Source organism: Leptopilina heterotoma, unplaced genomic scaffold (assembly GCF_015476425.1).
Source record: "Leptopilina heterotoma isolate Lh14 unplaced genomic scaffold, ASM1547642v1 Lhet_27, whole genome shotgun sequence".
In the NCBI taxonomy this organism is placed as follows: Eukaryota; Metazoa; Arthropoda; class Insecta; order Hymenoptera; family Figitidae; genus Leptopilina; species Leptopilina heterotoma.
In genome coordinates, this window is record NW_025110978.1 from 1,534,261 (window position 1) to 1,552,151 (window position 17,891).

The following is a 17,891-nucleotide window of genomic DNA, read 5'->3' on the forward strand; positions in this document are numbered from 1 at the left end:
TTAAGAGGAGGGTTCAGTTACATTTTTAACGATATATTGAGAAAATGATTTAAATCTTCAAAAAAATTATTCTTTAATTGCAATTTCTTGAAACGAATTCAATGGTCAGGAAATATTTTGACCCTTTTTGAATTTTTATTTTTCTTAAAAATTGATAGATTTTAATATTCATCCGTAACTTTGTAGAAAATATGTTTTTGTATCTAGAAAATAGTTGCCAAATCAAAAAATTGATTTGTACTACATATTTTGGTCGCATTTTTTTAAATATTGTTTTTAGGTTGAAAATGTTAAAAAAAATACGATTGTTATTGAATTTGTTTTATATGAAAATTCATTTGTTTATTTTTCTAATTTTAAATCATGACGATTTTATTTAATTTTCTATTTTAAAAAATTATAATTTGAAATTATAATTAGAAAAATAAACAAATGAATTTCCATATAAAATAATTCGATAACAATCGTATTTTTTAGTATTTTTAACCTAAAAAGTAAAAAAAAGGGGGGGGGGTAAATTTAAAAAAAACGTTACTTTTTTTTGAACGTATTTTCAATCGATTAAAGCGACTTTTTTTGCTCATCTTTAGTCGATCCGAGGCCTAGTTTTCAAGTTTGCAGATTACGAATCATATGTTAGTTTTTAAAAATTCAAAATGGCGGATCCAATATGGCGAACAAATTTTTTAAAAGTTATTGAATTTTTAAAAAACTTAGTATCTAGGGATTTTTAGGGTCGCTGATTACGAATCTGTGGCAAAAATTTACAAATTCAAAGTGGAAGATTCAATATGGTGAACGAATTTTTAAAAAATTTAAATTTTAATCACTTTTTGATCTATGGGGTTAATTTTTTTTAAAAAAGCTTGTTTCACCTAAAACTTTTAAAAATTTACTTTTTATTTGCCGTGAAATACATTTTAATATATATACAGTACCGTCCGAAATTGTCAGTCCACCCATTTTCAAAGGAATGACAAAAATTTTTTAACATAAAATTCATAAAAAGTAAAATTTTTTTTGGTTTATATTTTAAAAGACAATAAAATTTTGAAAAGAATAAGACCTTACAGAAGTCATTTGGCCAAAATTTGTAGAAGATATTCTTAAAAATCGTCATTTTCAATGTTTTACAAAAATTTGAATAACTTCTAAAATAATGGACGCTTTTTAATAATCTTAGGCTTATTTTAAAGACCATTTTCTACAGAATAAGAATTACTTATAGGCATTAACCTGTAATTTTTAACTTGGAATAAGCATGACGTCAAAGTTGGACAAAAAAATTCAAAAAATTTGAAATAATATTATTAAAAGAAAAATAATTTTTGAAACTCAAACATATATTTTTATTGAATTTTCTTGAAAAATCTACACCATATCATGTTTTATATATGTTCTAGAATAGTTTTTAGTACAAAAAATTGATTTCAAATTTTTCCAACTTTTTTGTCTAATTTTGACGTCATGCTTATTCCAAGTTAAAAATGACAGGTTAATGCCTATAAGTAATTCTTATTCCGTAGAAAAAGACCTTTAAAATAAGCCTAAGATTATTAAAAAGCGTTCATTATTTTAGAAGTTATTTAAATTTTTGTAAAACATGGAAAATGACGATTTTTAGGAATATCTTCTACAAATTTTGGCCAAATGACTTCTGTAAGGTCTTATTCTTTTCAAAATTTTATCGTCTTTTAAAATATAAACCAAAAAAAATTTTAGTTTTCATGAATTTTATGATAAAAAATTTTTGTCATTCCTTTAAAAATGGGTGGACTGACAATTGCGGACGGTACTGTATATAATTTAAATGAAAATTTGAAAGGGACGGAATATAGATTTTAGGGACCCTCCTCTTTTGAAATATGAAAATATTTTGAAATTTTCGTAAATTCATGTACGTATTGAAAATGAAAGAATTTTCTAAAAATTTGGAATTATTGAAGAAATGTTTGTGAACTGTTATCAGCAAACGCTGAACTTAGAGAGGAGAGTTTAGATAGAGTTCACCTTGTCTGCTGAGAGTTTATATGACGTCATTTTGAAACCACGGGTTAGTGATTGAAGCGTGATGCTTAGGTTCGACACTACTATATATAAGTGGGTATTGTGGGGCAGGGGTTTGGGGTATGGTGGGTGAGTGGGTGGGGGGACGTAGGGGGATCGTCTCGACGCCGTGCTATTTTCATCTGGTCGCTACCGCTGTCCCAGTTTCGATACGACCATCACGCCGTGAACACTGTCTCTCACTCTTTCTGAACTGTTGAAAGAAATTCAAATTCCACACACGATTATTATTATTCTTTTTGTCCCTAGTAAATTGTTCGTTTCTCTTTTTTATAATTGACTCTTAATTTTTTATAAATTATCAAAAAAATTTAGATTTTAACAAATATACTCTTATATTAAAATAGTAATTTCAAATTTACAATTTTGAAAAGAAGTCAACTTTATTGACTTGGGAAATTTTGTAACGAATTTTTCCAAAATTGTTTTTTTCTGAAAATATAAACATTTTTTTTTTTAATGATCGACAAAACGATTCTAGTGGTTCGTCATTTATTTCCATCGAGTTCCACTGTTAATAAAAATAATTACCAGGAGAGAAGTTGAAATTGACGAGAGGCAAAATTGAGGGATTTCTGATATTCGTTTGTTGGGATATTTTGTTCTGCAGAGAAGAAGGGGTCAATTGACTGAAATTTATTTTGTGAGTGATAAAAGAAAGCGAGGGTGTAGTTTTTTGGAGATATTTGTAAGATGTGACTTGTTAAAACAGTGTTTTTTCCCCTTGGTAACAAGTGTCTCCACGTTTTGTGTAGTGTGAGTGTGGTTCATTTGTTGGCAAGTTTCATGACCTTGGCACGTGATTGACTCCTAAAATCGGTGCATAATCACATGAGATTGAGGTATTAATTGTTACGTCTATTTTTTTTTCTTTTTTAATGAGTTGCCAATTTTTATTAGAGTGTCGCATATTCTTCATTGTACGAGAGTTGCTTTATTTTTCCTTGAGGATGAACCGAATTTTTTTGTTTTGAAAATTAATTAATTATTTAAGTAATTAATAATTAATAAATAATTATTATTTATAATAAAAATTAATAATATAATAATAATATTTATGAGGTCTCTGAAGTTTTGTGTTTTTACAAAAAAAAAAAACAAATTATTTTGTAGGTATATTAAAAACATTAATTTTTAACTAAGTAAATGTTTTAATTGTTTTTAATTATTCTAAATTCTTATTGTTATTCTTTTTCTTTTTTAGATACTAATTTTTAAAAATATTGAAGCAGAAAAAAAATTTCTTACATTATTTATGATCCACAAGTTTTTTAACGTTCAAATGAACGAAATATTTTTCATTAAAAATATTTTCTAAAATTACTGATTGCAATAAAAATTAAAAAATTTAATTTTACATTTAGAAACATTTTTCAATTAATGTTTTTTTCGTGACTTAAAATTATTGTAATAAAATTTTAATTTTATGAGAAAATAAATAAATTTTGTTCAAACTTTCGGAGCTTCATTATTTTCTCAAAAGTTTTGAAGAAAATTGTTTTTTCTGTTTAAATATTTTTAAAAATTACTATAAAAAAAATAATAATAATTAAAATTAAATATTTACTTATTCAAGAATAAATTTTTTTGATAAACAAAATTTTTTTTATATAAAAAATACAAATTTAAAAAATTAAAACAATATTCGTCGTTCATTTGAACGTTTAAAACTTTAAGAAGATTGTTATTGTAAATAATAATAATAATAATAATAATAATAATAATAATAATTTAACAAACAAGATTTTTGACAATTTACCTAACAAATTTCTGTATTTCCCTCTGATATTGTTTATAGAAAAATTATTTCACGAAAGGTTTTATTTACAAAAAAAAACGTTGGTGAATATTGTTAAAAAATTATTTTTAGAAATGAATAGACGTAAATTCTTTGAATATTTTAATTAAATAAATAATTTCACAGTTTAGAAAACAAAGTGGCATTGAATGTGCTCCAAAATTTCATTACACTTCTCCATATTTTATTTACAAAAACATCTAATTAAAATTTATTTTAATTCCTTGTTATTTTCATTATTTTTGTAGTAGTTTCGTCGTTTCTCTACGAGCGTAATAATGATAATTTATATACTTATAAGTACTTTTTTAGTAATTCAAGTAATTTTTAAATAAAAGAAAAAGTAAAAAAAAATAAAATCGAAACTTTTAGAAATTGGCTTTAAATTACTGATTTTTAATTAAATTTTGTTTGAGAAAGAATTAAAAATGGTTATTAATAAAATAATAATTAGATGAAGAAAAAAAGCTGTAATTGAAGATAAATAATTTTTTTCTGGAGAAGGATATTTTTAACTTTGCCACTCAATATTTTTTTCTTTTTTTTTTACGAATTTTTAAGAAGTTTGGATTCGCTCCAAAAATTTTCGAGTAAACCTGTCTTTGTTTCCTTACACTTTAAAGTGTGTTTTTGATATTTTTATATTTCACTGTTTGAAACAATATTTTTGATTTATTATTTTTAATTTCTTTATTTTTGTGGTTCGTACACCTTTTGGTAAAAATAAATTTTTTTTATATTTCGAAAAATCGATAGTTGAGTGGTATTTGTTTTTTTGTTAAAATACCGTATTTCGGTCTTTTTTATTAAAAAATTATAATTATAATTAAATAAAAAATTTAAATTATTGTACAAAGTACAATTAATCAAATATTAAAATATAATTTTTACGAAATAAAATTCATTATTAATAATATTAATGTTAATATTAATTATTAATTTAATTATTGCGTACAAAGTATTGTTACAACATAGTTATTGTATAGTGCTTCACTGCTTCATAAAGAGAATGAGAAATCATAATTAAAGTATATAATTGTTAATAATAATAATTATTATTGCGAGTGTTGAAAATTCTATATTATGAACAGTAGCAATTGTACAAATAAATTAATGATGACAGAAAACAAAGTCGTATTTAGTTTCGCGCACAGAATCTTTATATAATGAACGCGTGATAAATAACCGTTGTCTAATAAACAAATGAATATTGCTCCTAATTAGAAGTGTAGTAATTAATCACCGAGCATAAAACATGTTTTATAATTATTATTATTATTACTGTAACTATACAGTCCTTGGTTGTTGTGAATATAGTGTAAATATTAATTTACCCATATCGTAAATTTTCGAAAAGAAGGAAAACGTGAGTGATTCGTTAAATATTATAAATATTTTACGATTGTATACAATGTCATTATCGGATGATAATCTTTGTCCTATTCTTATCTTTTCAAGTTTTATTCTTTATCATAAACTGAAATTTATGTAAAAAATGATTAATTAATATTTTTTTTCTTAATTAATAATACAGTTACTTAAAAATCAATTAAGTGAAAGGAAACGTTCTATTTTTAAATTTCAAAGAGTTTTTTGCGAGATAATGCGAAAGTATTTTTATTTTCGAAAGAATGATTGAATGGAAATTAATTGCATAAGGAAAAAATGTATATGGTTCGGACAAGCATTTTTCGTGTTGGATAGGTCGTATAAATTTCATTTCTGAAAAATCTGTTCATATACTTTTTAATAGCAAGAAACGTACAAAACAAACTTTTTTTGTATTTGTTAAGTTCTATAAAGTCCTTAAATTTAGAAATTAAGAATAAAAGGGACAGTGAACAAAATTTATTTGATTCAAATAACCGATTATACTTGTTTATTATCAAACTTTCTTTTGAATCAAATAATTTTTATATTTAAATCAATTATGGTATATTTGAATCAATAATTTCAGTTTTCAGCATTTGAAGCAAATATGTATTGAACTATTTAATTTATTTAATTAATTTAATTAAAAAATTTTTATTCAGGTAAATATTTAATTGATAGTGAAGTAATCGGTTATTTGAATCAAATAAATCTTTTTTTTCTGTGAAGTTATTTACAAATATTTTCAATCGTGAAAAGATAAAAATCTATAAATTATTATTCTAAAATAAATGATAGTAAAATTTCTTCGAAATAGATAAATATTTATCATATTATATATTAATAGATAATTGGATAAAATAATTATTAATCATTTTTGAAATATGCTGAATTCACATGTATTGAAGTATTAGAATTATTGTCCGAAATTACAAGCATTATCTTGAAATGCTCTGAATTGTAGTGAATCATTACCTGAATTTTCCAATAGCATTCGCCGACTATATCGAATTATTTGAAATCCAATTTTACATATTTTTGTATTTAAAAATTTTATGGCATCATTTTTTATAAAAAGAATAATTATTTTCTTTTATGGATAAAATTGACAATTTTTCCTGTAATTTTTTGGAAATAGGAGTTAATTGAGACTTTTTTCGATTTTTCTACCAAATATTGAAACGAAATCGCACATTTTTAGTATAAAATGCAACTTATATACAGGGGTTGTCACAGGTAGCAGGGAATTCAGGGAAAAGTCAGGGATTTTTATTTAAAGTACTGGAAAAAATTAAATGTTTAGAATTTTTGTGTTTTTTTGTTTAACAATTTTTTCTATTTCTAACAATAATTTATTTTAAATAACTTAATTCTATTGAAGAAATGCCATCAAGTTATTACTTCCTACAAATTATTTAATGAAGTACTTTTTTGAAAAATTTTAATTCTGTTGAAATTAGTTTCAATTTTGAAAATTTTTAAATTCTTCGATAAAATTCAATTATATTCAGGAATTTTTATAAAATTTATTAAAAATTCAATTATTTTCATAAATAACAATATTCATCACAAGAATTTAATTATTTACAAAATTAATAAAATTTAGTAAATCTTCGCAGAAATTTAATTTTTTTCAAAAACTTTTCTTAATTCAGTGACTTTCAATATTCTACTATTTTAATAAAATTTCCCAAAAGAATTCAATTATTATTTAAAAACAATTTTGACAAAATTCTACACGAATATTCAATTATTTTCTAAAATACTGAAAATTTCACAGGAATTCGATTATTAAAAATAGAATTTGCATAAATTTTTTCGAATAAAGTCAATTGTTTGAAACTTTTTTATAAAATTCTTCGCAATAATTCAATTATTTTGATATAAATAATAAAACTCATTGCAGAATTTCGAAAAATGTAATTATTCTTAACAATTTTATTAAAATTCGTCGAAAGAATTCAATTTTAAGAAACATTCAATTATTAAAGAAATTATTTATTTTTGCATTTAAATAATAATTGAATTCTCGTAAAATGTTCCAATAAAAATTGATTTAAAAATTAATCTCAGTTAGTTTTAGATAATAATTGGATTTTGGAGAAGTTACTAATAATTGCAATTTTTAGAAATAATTGAATTGAAATAATAAAAATAATTTAGAAGAATTTTCAGTAACAATATTCTTATGTTATGTACAATATTAAATGATTTTACCATTCGGTCACCTTTAATTAATTATAAAACACGAAGAAAGCGATATTCTTGAAAGTTGTTGAATTTGAAATTTTTAAAAATCTTAATTTCTATAGAAAAATAATAATGATTGAGTATTTATTTAAAAAAGAAATTATTGATGTTTTCGAATAATTTTACACTTGAAGAAATTCGCAAGTAAATGCAATATAAATTTTTTTTGAGTATTTTTAGAGTGAATCAGAATATTCTTCAGAGTCAGGAAAAAAGTCCAAAATTTTGTCGGGAAATCAAGAAAAAGCAAAATTAAATGTTTTTTTATATTTCGATTTAGATTTAGAAATGAATTTTAATTAAAAATTGTAGAAAATAATTGAAGAGGAATAATTTGAAGAGTTATATTTGTAATTTTTAGAAATTATTAAAGTTCAAAAGGTTTAGAATTGAATTTTTTTAAATTTCACTTCCCGTGGAAAAAAATAAGAAGTATTTAAATATTTATTTAACAAAATTATTGAAATTAGAAATCATTGAAAGGTCAGCCATGTACAAAACAAAATTTTTGTGACAACAACTTTATCGACTTATTTTGTATTTTTAGTCGTCTAAAGTGACTTTTTTCACGCCTTAAATTTAATCAGACATCTAAAAAGGTAAAATAATAAAAAGGAATAATTATAAAGAGGAATAATGAAAAAAAGAAATAACAACAAAAAGGGAAATAAGTCACTCAAAAATAAATAAACTGAAACAAACGTTAATTAAACCATGAAATTTATAATAACCGGTTATATTTTTATCATCGTCAACTATAAAAGTTATTTTTATTTCGCGCAAAGAAAAAAAGAAAGAAGAGAAAGAGTAAAAAATATAAAATGAAGATACTCTTAATTTTCATTTCACTTAAACCTTAAATATTCTATTTTTACATTATATCCAAAAGTACAACAGAATTGATAAAATTATTATTTCCTTTTTATTCCATTCGAAAGACGTTCAAAGTTCAAGGTTTTCTGATATATATATACAAAGATATTCATTGAAATTCAAGGTGTACCAAAGACATTTTTTTTTCTCAATGAAACACGCTAAAATCGCGTATATAATATATGTAGGACCCCTAATAGTCCTGCACGTCTAGACGACGACTATTCTTTTAAATTTTTTTTTCCTCTCAACCAAAGAGAAAGGGGACCTAGGGATAATAATATACCTAACCTAGTGTAACCTCGTGTGAATTGTAAGGTACATTTATAACGAGTTTCACAAATGCGAAATAGTCGTAGGTCATGAGCAGACCTATTGTCCAGTATATATGTATAGTGTGCGGAGTTTTTATGACAGGAGATTTGCCAATAGGGTTTATGGAGGAAAGGGTTGACCTGTTAGATCTGCCATTCCCAGGAACCATTTCAAAACTATTTCAAATTGTCAAATGAAAAGCCTTTGTCTGCACTTTCTCCTATTCCCTCTTTTAAAAACTCCTCTTCTTTTCCTCTCTTTTCTCTCTTTCTATATACCTCGATTCACTGCGAATTTTTCGATTACAGAAAAAAAAAAGATGAGAAGATAAAACGATAAAGACCATCTCTCTGAAAATGACTCGCTTCTCTACTATACGATTATATTATTGTCTTCGTGAGACAGAGTGGATTTTCGAAATATTCAACATTTTTCAAAATGAATAGGAATATTGCTTACAGAAATGACAAGTCGATTTATTTGAAAACTTTTTTTTTTAAAGACAAAATTAAATCTTTCAGAACGATATTTTTCATAACAAGGTGCAAAAAAGTGCCCTTTTTTGCACCGCGTTATGAAAACATCTTATTTTAAGATGTAAGATACCATTTTTCCATCTTACATCTTATTTTAAGATATCAAATAAGACACTTATTTTTGCAGTGCATTTCATTTATAAATGAATAGCAAAATTCCTCGACAAAATTCAATTATTTTCAGGAATTTTAATAAAATTTATACAATTGCAAAATTCAATTATTTTCATAAATATTAGTATTCATGACAAGAATAATTCAATTATTTTCGAAAATTTTAATAAAATTCATGGCAAAATATCAATTTTTTTCAAAAATTTTTCTTAATTCAATAATTTTCAATATTTTACTATTTTAATAAAATTTACCAAAAGAATTCAATTATTTTAAAATTTGCTGTTAAAATTATATTCAATTTTATAATTATCTATATTTATATTTAAATAATTGAATTCTCGTATGGAATTTTCTAATAAAAATTGATTTAAAAATAAATTGGAGTTAAAATTTTAGATAATAATTGAATATTAAAAACAAAATATAAAACTTGGATTTTTAGAAAGTAATTGAATTTTGAAAAGATTTCAAATTAAAATCTTTGAAAATCTGAAATAATAATTGAATTGAAATCTTGAAAATTATTTTGAAGAAGTTACAAAATAAATTTGAATTTGATAGTTTTAAAAATCTGAACTTATTTTTAACTCCCTAGGTCCTAGGAAAATAAAAGAGGTGAAATTGGTAAAATTTTCATTCACAAAAACTCCAAAAAATAATTTTAATAGTAATTTGAATTTATTTATAAACTAATTTATAATTTGATAACAATCTAATTCTTAAATTAATGAATTAATATTAAATATTTTTAAATAAAATGAAATATAAAAAATCCCACGCGCTATACTGCAAATGCCATATCTTTCCAAGCCAAAAATAAATTTTTGTTTATTTTACAAAATGTGCGAAATTATTGTTTGTTCTTATGAACATTTTTTTCGAGAGACAAGAAAAAAGGAAGAGAAAACTGGATTTTTATGCGAAGTTTCAGTTTCCAATAATAGGTTGTTTGTTAATTTTTTTTTTCTCAACGCATTTTCGATGAGTTATTTTTAACGCTGACTATAAAGTTTTTTTTATTATCATCATTATTATTGTTTGTTTTTTTATTATTATAAATTCACTTTCTTTGATGTTTACACAGAAAAAATCTTTCCTAAGTTTTAATAAAACATCTCGAAAAACTATAATATTATTAAAGTATCACTCACTTTTAGTGTAGAATTTAATAATATTTATAAATTTCGATCGTTTTGAAAAAAAAATTAAATCAATTGTACATTTTTTGGAAATTTTAATTTTTATGGATAATAAATAAGGATTTTTTATTAATAATAATAATTACCTGGATATTACGTCAATATAAATAATAAAAAAAAAAATTTAAAACTCGCTCCTTAAAATAAAGAAGTGAAAATTTTTAGAATATTGTAAACAATATAATTTTATCAAATTAGATTGTCAACACGTTTATATTTATACTCCTGATAAAAATTAGTATATAACATTGAAGTGCGCCTCTTCTTTGATAAATCTATCAAAAGTTAAATATTATCATTGCTTTGTTTTCTGTGATTTAATTGCGAAAAGCTTACAACATTGTATATATAATACGATACACCGTTTACTTTTCTAATTCTAAATCACACGAAATTCTTCGTTTGACAATAATTTTACTTTTTGATAAGATTTATTGCACGCACGTATTCTTAAATTCTTCTAAAAATTACTTGATATTAATAATATAATTATTTTTTCTTTGTGGTAAATTTTAATTAATAAATTATAAAAAATTAAATTGTAACTTTATTTAAATTTTCTCTTATCAATTTGATCCAACTTGGCATTAATTTTATACCTTCAAAAAAACTGTATTTGAAACCATCTTAAGAGATTGATATTAAGAATAATAGTTATTGTTATCTTCTATATTTTTATTATTATTGTTATATTTATTATTACTAGGTTTAGCTTAAGGAATTAATATATAACTAACTGTGTAAGTATACATTATAAAATGTTTACTATTATTTTAATTAGTGACTGATTTTTGCTTTTGAAATAGTAAATATTACTACTTAATAAATTAATAGAAATTACTACCAAAATAGTAAAGTTAGTAAATTTTACTACTTAATAAATTAGTAGAAATTACTACTAAAATAGTAAAGTTATAGTAAAATTTACTAATTCAAAAGCCAAAAGTCAGTCACTAATTCAAATCAGTAAACATTTTTACTAATTCTAATTAAGAGAGGCGGAAGATTACTTTCCTATTATTAAAAATTAATTTTTTTTTTGTTTGAGCTTTTAAATTGCCAAAATATTGAAGTACATTCTGCAAAATTGATAATCTTAGCTATATGTATACATACAATATATATAATGTACACAATAATGCAACAGGTGTGTAGGCCGTTTAGTTTCAGTAAATGAAGATGAATTTCTGATTTCATTTTTTTTTCTTTCATTGACTTATTTTAGCGTTACCTTTGAAAATATTTTGGATTTTTAAAAAATCCTTTAAAAAAAATTAAAATATAAACGTTAATAAAAAAATTTATTATATTTGTTTTATACCTTATTTACGTATATGCTCGTAAAAAGAAATGATTCACTGTATTAAAAGAACTCTGTCATGTAAAAGATTTACGTGTAACAAACGTCATGCTTGACGTGATATGATACACTGAAAAAAAAAGTATTGAACCAAGAAAATTTTTCTTGGTTGAAGCAAATCGTGGGATTGAATACGGCCAAGACTATTAAAGTATTGATTCAAGAAAACGATTTTCTTGACATAGGATATTTGGGAGAAGAACATATATTCTTGATCCAAGAAAATATGGAATTCGACCAAGAAGTTAGTCTTCTTATACGAAGTATGAAATGTATTAAATGAATAAAATATTTTCTTGTTCTAAGAATATATATAGTTAATTGAATTATTTTATTTGATTCATTCAATTTTTTGTAACGTTCGTTCAAGTAATTCAAGATTTAAATGAAGAAAACATTTATTTTGTGAGAAGAACAGATATTCTTGATCCAAGAAAATATGGAATTCGATCAAGAAATTAAGTAGCATGTAAGAAATGCAGAATATATTAATTCAAAATCATTTATGTATCAAATCAAGAAAGTATGTTCTCTGTCCGAGAAAATATTTTCTTGATTTGAGAAAATTTATAGATTTAAATCAAAAAAATACTTTCTCAATACAAGTAAATTATTTACTTAAATTACCCCCATCCCATCTTTTCTAATACTTAGGTCAAACATTTTTTTTATTTAATTAATTAACATTTATATTTTTTATTTAAATAATTAAATAATTGTTATTTTACATATATATTTACATTTAATTAATACTTAACACAAATACAACAAATATACCTTGAAAGAAAATTATCCACGGTCGGAGGAATTGAACTCGGGTTGCACGCACCAGAAGCCGTCACGCTACCACTATGCCATCCTAGCCTCAATGGACAGTTTTCAAAAACTGATATTTAAGTTGCATATACATTTGAAGAAAAATATTTTCTTGGATCAAGAACACCGGCATTGTGTTAAGTAAAAAAAAGTTTCAAAGCAAATAAATAAAATGATTCGATTCAAGAAACATGAATTCTCCACACAATACTTTATTATTTCGCTTAAGAACATGATATTCTAGATTCAATACTTTTTGGTACTTCGGAAAAGTAAAATATTTGGTTGAAATAATTACATATTGAGTTCTGCCAAATACTAAATTGTTAATTCAAGAATTCTGTTTAATGCTAATAATTACTTGACACAAGAAAATGAATTTCTTTCTTTAAATAAATATGGGATTAATTGAATATAATTTTTAATCAACTTGAAACAAATATTTACTTATATTAACCTTCGTATTTTCTTGAATCAGGATTATATGAGCGTTGAATTAAGTAAAAACTTTTTTAAAGGAAACAAAAGAATGATTTGATTCAAGATCTTACACTTAATTGAATTGAATAAATAAAATATTTCATTCCAGAAAATATAACATTCTCGCAAGAAATTAATGTTTTTGAAACATGAGAATATAGAAATGCTTCAAGTAAAAGAAATGCTTAGATTAATGAATATTTCTTTGAAACAAAATAATTTTTAATTGAGTTGAAACAATTATTAACTTGTATTAATCTTCCCATTTTCTTGGCTCAAGACTATGGGTGTTGGATGAAATAAATAGTTGCTTTAAAGGAAATAAAAAAATTATTTGACTCAAGATACCAAATGACTCAAGGTAAATTACTTGACGTGAGAACATGATATTCTTGATTCAATACTTTTTCGAGACTTGGCGCATGTAAAACAGTTCGTTTGAAACAGTAAGATATTTACTTATGTCAAACCCATATTTTCTTATTTCAATAACTTTGATCAATGCTCAAAATTACTTGACACAAGAAAATAAATTTCTTCCAATAAGAAAATATGGGTTTGTTTCAAATAAATCAGGTCAAGAAAATGCATTTACTTGATTCAATGAACTTTTTTTTTCAGTGTAGAAAAAAAAATAATTGTCTTTCATGTGCGTAGGAAGTATTTAAATTTTATGAGTTCTTATTACTCTCTCTCTTTTTTTTTGCAAAAAATATAATTATTCGAAATGCGCTTTTTAATATTCTTCTTTTAATACTTTTTTGTTTTCTTTTTTCAAATTTTGTTTTAGAGAAAGTTTTTTTTCTTGTGCGATAAAAATATTATTATTTTAATTTAAACTCCAATTATTTTATTTGAATTATTTATAATTTCAAAAAAATAATAAATAAATAAATTATTAATTTTGTATACATATTATATTTAGCAATTGATAGAATCCTCTTTATATATTATTATATTAATGAAAATTAAGTTTCGAAAATGTTTGAAAATCTTTTCAAGGATTTAGAAAATTAAAAAAGTAGTAAAGTAAGCAGAAAAAAAATTATATTAAAATCTTTCTTCCCCTGATGGGAAGTTTCAATATGAAATTAAATACATATAGCAAAAGAAAAAAGTTTGTAATCTTTATTCAGTTAAAACTGCTTCTGAAGAGAGGATTAATTTTATTTATCAAGTTTTAGGAAAATGTAGTTCATATAATACACCTAAGAAGTTCATTAAATTCTGGTGATTATGCTTCTTTTATGAGAAGGGTGAAAACTTTGGTTTATCTTAACAATATAATCTTATTTAGTCAAAGAAACTCCTTCCTTTTTTTATATATTATAATTACAAATATTTTGTAACTTTTCTTTAATTAATTATATTAATTATTTTTTACTCTCTAATTAATAAGAATTACTCTTAACTAAGTAGGTATTAAATAATTTAACAAATATATTTAATTTATTAATTATTTGTTGAATTTATTTAATCAATTATACAAAGACTAAAAATAATAAAATTACTTTTAATAATGTGATTAAAAATATTGTTCATAATTAATTAATTAAATTTACTAAATTGACGAAATTCATTTTTGCTCCTGGAAAATTTATTCTGGGGAATTAAAGTTTTGTTAAAAAATTATATACAGTTAAAAATGATTGTAAAAAATTCGATTATTTTCAAGAGTGATAAAATTCTTCGCAGAAATTAAATTATGTTCAAAAAATTAAAAAAAAATTCTCATCAAAATTTCAATTATTTTTGTAAATAATAAAATTCTTCTTCGAAATTCAATAATTGTTAAAAATTTGAATGAAATTCTTTAGGAAAAATTTTAATTATTTTCTAAAATTTTTCTCAATTGAATGATTTTTCAATATTTACTATTTTAGTAAAATTTTCCAAAAGAATTCAATATTACTTAAAAAAATTTTTAATAAAATTCTACTCAAACATTTAATTATTTTCATAAATAAAAAATTTCACAGGAATTCAATTATTTACAATTTTTTTTTTATAAATTTCTTCGTAAATAATTTAATTATTTTTATAATTAATTAAAAATTTAAACAGGAATTTAATTATTTTCATAAATAATTAAAATTTTAAACAGGAATTCAATTATTTTCATAAATAATAAAACTCATGGCAAGATTTCAATTATTTTTAATAAAATTTTAATCGAATTCCTTTAAAAATGTGATTATTCTTAAAAATTTTATTAAAATTCGTCGAAAGAATACAATTATTTAAAAATTTGTTGATAAAATTCTTTATCAGAATTCAATTTTAAGAAACATTCAATTATTCAATGAATTATTATTTTTTGGAATAAAAATTGATTAAATATGAATTTTAGTTACAATTTTAGATAATAATTTAATATTAAAATCATTATAGCATGAATTATTAGAAATAATTGAATTTTGAAAAGGTTTTAAATTAAAATCTTTGAAAATCTGAATTTTTCATACTTTTAACTATAACAATTCTGTAGAATAAATTTTTTTCGAAAAAGTTTAATTGGATTTTTTAAAAATATTATTTTAAAAAAATAAAAAATTATTATTTATTTATAAAAAAAATTTATTTGAAGTTTTTATTTCCTAATTTATATTTAGTTGGAGAATTTTGGAATAATCGAAATGTTCGGTAAAATTGCATTGTAAACAAAGGAATATGAAAATTTTCAAAAATTATTAAAACTAATTGATTTAAAGAAGAATTTTAGTTGAAAATTCTAGAAAATATTAATTGAATTGAAATGATGAAAATAAGTTTTGAGCAGTTAGAGTAACAATATTAATTCTTATAATATAAAATAATGATTTTATCACTCGGTCGTCTTTATAAATTATTATGAAAATTACAGAAAGAAAAAAAATTGTCAAAATCATAATAAGTATTCCCTGTTAGAGAAACTATAATTTACATTAATTTTTACCTGACGTATAGCGAATGTTGCTTGTATACACACAGACACATAATTTTTGCACGTGATCAATACAGTTTGAGTGATTTGTCCTTGGAAATTTTCGCGGGCAGAAAAGCCCCGTGTGCACGGCACGTACACGCATATACACTGCCAATTAATTTGGTTATTCTTGTTCATTGCGCGACAGTCAGTCACACTTTTACCATGCATCATCGGCGCCAATTGACGTCTCTCCGACACATGTCGTCACAGTTTATATGTACATATTATGTAAAAAAAGAAGAAAGAAAGAAAAAATAATTTTTTTCCATGCGTACAATTATCTATTATCAAATTTTCATTTAAACATTTTTTTTTCATTTTATCAATTTTTAGTATAATAGATAAGATATTACGCGGGGAATTTATTTTTACACTATACTATATAACTGGGAAGTTAATTAATTACTCCTTATTATGTTAATATAGTATCTTTTTTTATAAACTCATCTTTCTTTTCTATTTTTTTCGATTAATTATCTACTTTTATATTTTTTTTCAATTTATTTTCTTCTTTTATTTTTTTTTTAATTTATTATCTATACTTCTATATTTTATTTCTTTCTTTAACTAACAATAATATTTCATCTCTGGCAAAATTATTTTATTATTTCCATTATTAGAATTATTTTTAAAAATTCTGCTTCTGAATGAAAATTTCTTTTTTGAATCGAATAAAATCTTTTATTTTATTAACAATTCATTAGTGAATATTTTTTTTCGTCTATATTTTAATTTAAGAATTGAAATTATTTTCAAAAAAAAGAGATGACCTAATTTTTGAAATCACATTTGTATTAAAATTCGAATTAAATGAAATTAAATAAAAATCGAAAATTTTCCAATTGAAGTGAAAAATTCTAAAAATAAAGTTTCCAGAAATAATTCTCTCAAATGTGTAAAATTTAAAATAACATTTTTGTTGCATTATCAGGATTGCGAATAATTTTACATATTTTTAGTCAAACTCAATTTTATAATTAAATTCGTCGAAAAAATAAATTATTTTCATAAATAATAAAAGTCTTCTTAGGAATTCAATTGTAATAAAAATTAATCGAAAGAATTCAATTTTTTTTTAAATTTCAATAAATTCTTCGAAAAAAATTAAATTATTTTCATAAATAATAAAATACTTTAAATGAATTCAATTATTTTGAATATAATTTTAATAAAATACTTGGTATGAATTCAATGATTTTTATAAATAAAAAAAATTCTTAAAGAAAATTTTACAATTGTTTTATAAATTTCTTTATAAGAATTGAATTATTGACAATTGAAAATTGGCAATTATAATTGAATTCCTGGAAAGAATTTAATTATTTTCAAAAATTTCCATATAATTCTTCAAAACAATTCAATTTTTTCAAAAATTTTAATAAAAGTCGTCACAAGAATTAAATATTATTTCAGATTTAAAATTATAAACAAGTTATAAAAATTACTAAAAGTAATATAAAAAATTCAAAACGTTTAAAATTGAAGGATAAAATTTTTATTAACGTTTTTTTGTAAATTAGTTGAGAATTTTTGAATAATTGAAAAATTTTCAAATTGTTTTGAAATTTCATTTTAAATTGAATTGTACCTGAATAAAGTGGATTTCAGAAATATTTTTTATTTTAATAAAAAATTACTACTGTTATTATTATAATACAATTTTAATAATAATAATAATATCTATAATTATAATAATAGTAATAAAAACAATAATAATATTTATAATAGTGGAATTTCCATT

At 22.1% G+C, this 17,891-nt stretch overlaps 1 protein-coding gene across 2 annotated transcripts in view; it reads left to right on the plus strand.

The window, feature by feature from the left end:
• LOC122503824 (protein tyrosine phosphatase type IVA 1) overlaps nucleotides 1–17,891 on the plus strand; it is a 72,441-nt gene that overhangs the window by 30,758 nt on the left and 23,792 nt on the right. The window contains exon 1 of one of the 2 annotated variants that reach the window (XM_043614542.1): nucleotides 2,717–2,909. The exons of the other annotated variant lie outside the window; for it this stretch is intronic. The gene's annotated coding sequence lies outside the window, so the exon portion shown is untranslated. Of the gene's footprint in view, nucleotides 1–2,716; nucleotides 2,910–17,891 lie in introns of those variants that run through there. 2 annotated transcript variants of the gene reach the window in all.